Source organism: Argiope bruennichi, chromosome 7 (genome assembly GCF_947563725.1).
Source record: "Argiope bruennichi chromosome 7, qqArgBrue1.1, whole genome shotgun sequence".
Classification (NCBI taxonomy): Eukaryota; Metazoa; Arthropoda; class Arachnida; order Araneae; family Araneidae; genus Argiope; species Argiope bruennichi.
The window spans coordinates 28,116,595-28,121,495 of NC_079157.1; positions in this window are offsets into that span (position 1 = coordinate 28,116,595).

Sequence of the window (4,901 nt, forward strand, 5' to 3'; positions counted from 1 at the left end):
TATTGATGTGATATCTATATATTGATTTTATGAATAATAAATGTCTTTTACAAAATAATCAACTATGTCTTTTATTAAATGCTGTTTTCTTTTCCTTGTTGTTCTGTTTTAGATGGAATATCAGTATGAAGTTTTTTGAGTATCATAATTACTTTTTGATTTGACAATTGTGCAATTTCCATGCACATGAATATTTCTATATTGTTGAGATCTGGAATGTTGTTTTCTTACAATGTTAACCCCATTGATGAAATATGAGATTTGCAGATATTTTTAATGGCTGCTAGTTCATTCGCCCTCGAATTTGTTGACAAAAACGTAGGTTGTAGGGGGAGGGAGAGATTTTGGGCATCATTTCTATTAAGAGATGAATTTAGAAAGGAGATGACATAAGCAAAGGTGCATACTATAAATTTCCTGGAGCGAAAATTTTGGATGCAACATCTCGGAAGTTTTATTCTAACATGATATGAGAATTGAATAAAATCTTTATCCAAAACGAAAGATATTAAAAACTCATAGAGAACTGTATATATATTGCTAGAATCAATCGATCCAAAACTACAATTGGTTCAATATTAGACTTTAAAGTCTTTATGCTGAGAAACACTTGGCTGTGCAATGAAAATAATTAAGATTGTTTATGAGAGAAAATGTGACAGAGCCAATTTGTTTGGAGTAAGATTTGAAATGTGCTAATACAATTAAAACAAGGAAAATTACTTTAATTTATAAAATATAAAGAAATGCCTTCTAAAAGATTAACCAAATAATGATAGTATTATGCTGCATGAAAATATTTCTCTAAGAAGCATAAAATTTTAAAATGTAACATTTTTTTTTTTTTTTCGCCATATTGCAAAATTTAGCAAAGACCAAGTAATATATGTGCATATATAACTTCAAATTCGCTACACACTTAAAATGATTTCTCAATCATTCATACTAAATAAAGTGACTTTGTACTAATTAAAGGGATAAATATAATTAAAGATTTTAATTTTAATCATTTGTCAAAATTACTTAATACAGAAATTGAATACTATACTTTGAATGCAACGCACTAAAAACTTTAATAATAAATATAAAGTATATATTTTTTTTAAAAAAACGTATATCAGTGCAATCATTGAGGATCGTAAAAACTTCACTGATAACTGAAAATATAGATGTATTTAGCAAGCAAAACCCATTCAGAAACAAAAGAGGAAAAGCGTGGAGTCCCCCCCCCCTCCTTCCTTTAAACTGACCACGATAAATTCAAGTTACAAATACTGTAATCTGTAAGCAGCACCGCATTAATGACTTCTTCATTGAATGTAAATCTTCCCCTTAGAGCTTTCTTCGATGGTCAAAATGTATGAAAATCGCTTGGAGTCAGATCTGGAGACTGCATGGCGGGTGCTCCAGCACTTCGAATCTCAACTTCTTTGTTTTGGCCGTCCATTGGGAAGAATGTAGCCGAGCGTTATCTTTCTGAAGGATGACGTTTGGATCTGATTGCACGATTTTACTTTAGTTCGCAACAAATCACAATAGTTCTCGACTTCCAAATTGTTCTCGGTGGTTGACATCGATGGTCTGCCCGATCTTCCGTCATCACATAAAGAAGTTCTTCCTTGTTTGAAGCGCTCTATCCATTCATAGATCTTCCTTCGCGATAAACAGCTGTCACCATACTACGCTTGTATTTGACGAATAATTTCCGCAGGTTTAACACCTTCCGCAAACAAAAAGCGAATTACTGCTCTCATTTCCTCCTTGGTGCAGATAGGCAACGGAGCTGACGTATTTAACTGTCTGCTACACTTCAACGATTAAAGCGGGAATAAGAGTGACACGTTGCATAGAAGTTTTGCCGACTACACTGATTCATTTCTGGATACTGGCAATGTTACCAAACCTTGACAAAGAAAATTGCAAAAATCCCTTTACTTTTTGATTTTTCCCTCTTATATAATTAAAAGATGTGTCTGACCGCCGTCCTGGCTTAGGGGTAGCGCATCTTCCCCGTGATCTGGGCATCCTGGTTCGGACATGGTTGTTCGTTACCCTGTGTTCTATCTGTGAGGTATGTGCAAGACCCCCACCCATACCCTTGTAAAAAGGAGTTGTGCAAGTGAGTGTCATCTTCATATGAGTTAGAACTGCCTTCGGGTGCTTAAGGGCCTTTACCATTAGACGTTACTTTACAAACTCGGTTCAGATGTTTCTGTCTAGACAGCGATTATTTTTTTAACAGTATCTCGGATATGAATGTCATAGATTAACTATCAAAAGCTGTAGTAGAAAATTTCATACACATCGTCAAATTATTTATTTTTTTTAATATTATTCGCATCAGATCTAAATGTGGAGTAATATTTAAAGTTTTGTTTCCTTGTAATGGGATGACAACAACAGTGACCTAAATATGTCAAATTTAGTATGGGATTTTGTGACTAAAAGAGCAGTTTTTGTGTTAAATCTTTGTTTCAGTAGGATAAGAAAAACGTGTCTAAAACACAAATTCGATTTACGATACAATTAACGCATGTCATGGATTCATAAGTTAATTGGCGAAGTAAATAGCCAAGAATGAGACAATAGAATCAGTAAAAATACTAAATCTACGCCAAAATTTTTTATACCGTCATCATTTTACGCCAATGCCATGTAAAGCTCTCAGAGTTCCGTCTGTTTAGTAATTGGTTTTGGTTCAAAGTTTAAATGATGGATGTTCCAAGGGGACTTTAAAATGGGTGTTATTCCAAGAAATTACTTTTTAAACACCTTTTAACTTTATTGTTTCACGTTTCTATTGTGTGATCGCTTTTTCACTATCTCTTTAATATGTTTGAGGATTAAAATTTTCTTGTTTTCTCTATGAGAATACCCTATTTTGTTGTTTACGGAATTGACTCGTATTTATCAATTAATTAATTAATGTTAAGTTCCGTTGCAGTAATGTCACCAAATAAATGTGTTTGTGAAACAATAAATCTTGAAATTAAAAGGTAGAAAATAATTGAATGGATTAGACTAATTGTTAAGTACACTAATAAAAATGTGTTTCTTAATATTAAATTTGTTAAGGTCAAAATTTCAAAATTCAGCAGTGTTTTGAAGTTACTTTTTATAATTCGAATTTGAATCAATATCAATTTTTGTACTGATTTAAAAGTGCAATATAATGATATCATAGAACAGTTCATCAAATTGTCATAGAAGTCTTGAGTTACAGCATCGAAAACGGAATGTTACATACTTACTGTTACTAATAATATCTAAATACTGTTACTAATTGACACTGGACATCACGGGCGCCACATAAGTTAGAGCATCCTCACTTCCAAATATGAATGGAGCGTCTTCTATTAAATAAGCCACACACAACTGAAATGTCAAGGGTGTCTGAAAAGCAGAGAATTGCATCGTTTTGAACTTTTCTGATTCTTAAAAAGTAGAGCTTACAATATAAACATATTACGAAACTGAAAATAATGGAATTAAAAATGATTTCAGTATAACGGGTGACTAAAAATATTATCCCGATAAATATGAAACCGTAACTATCACACTTTCACCAGAATGGTATAAAACTTTAGTTTGGTTTGGTAAGCTCTCAAGAATCATATGAAAAACAACAGTTAAACTCAAACAGTGAGGATAGTTTCAAATAACAACACCGACTTCTTTTATTGGAATGTATTCTCTATAGCAATTAATAGCGTTTAAACGGTATCTGGAGCACGAAAATCACCAGCAGTAGACAGACTAAAGGGAAAAAAAGAGAGAGAAAACAACCAATAACAGTAGAGAGGGATCAGAAAGCAAAACATTTTATTGTGTTCCACAAATTTTCTACTCGACCTACTTCAACCACAATGACACTTTGCATGCGGCAAATGGTGCCTAGAACCAAAGAACGTAACATGTCGATAGGAATCTGTTGAATTTCATGTCCTTGGTAAGTACACTATTTGTTTTCTTTTTTCTTCTTAGTCTGATTAGCCTTGGTGATTTTCGCGCTACAGTACAGTTCCAATGCTATTTATTGTTTCTTCCTACGGAGAAGACATTAAATAAAAAAAGTTGGCGAGTAGCCATTTGTCTATCGTTGACGTCGCATCATAGATGTTGAGATGGATGCATCAACAAGTCCACTGGATGATTGATCAATGGAGGGCTATACTCTTTACCTCTATTTACTTTTCCTCCAAAGCAATGGTAGGTATTATTTGATTTGAATACAACCGTTATCATCGATCAAATATCCGTGAAAGAAATTCATACGGAAGTGGCCGTATTTGTGTTTGGAATAATATTTCTTTGGTTGGACGCACAGAAGTTTATATCTTTTCATGTGGAACAGTGAATGCTTAGGTTTATAGACATGACATAATCAATGCTTATGTGCGTTCTTATGCCGATGATTTCCTGTTACAGGACATCAACACTAGAGCTTAAGAGTTCGCATCATGTCGTGTGCGATCAGGAAGTGAACCCGGAGGCAATAATATCAGGCTTTATGTTCAGTAGGAAATTATCCAGACCATGGAGAAGCCAGTTCGATAACCAAACCTGAGTCCTGTGGCAAGTTTGAAATGCTCAAAACTGAAAGTTTCCGAAATGGCTGGAATTTTGCTGAGATATCGATTAGGAGCGAAGATAAGATAGTTTTCTAGAACATTCGTTGCCTTGCCATAAAAACATTTGAGATATAAATCTAGAAATCAAACCAGTATTGAAACAATAGTGAGTCTGTAGTGTATCAGTCAGTAATGAGTCAGCAGTTGAATTCGGCTTAAACGAGTGGTCAGTGGAGAGCAGCAGATAATCGAGAGAAGTAAGTAGTGGAGCGAAGTCTTTCTCCTGCGAAACCATAACTATAATTTATTTTGAATAGTTATGGTTATTTA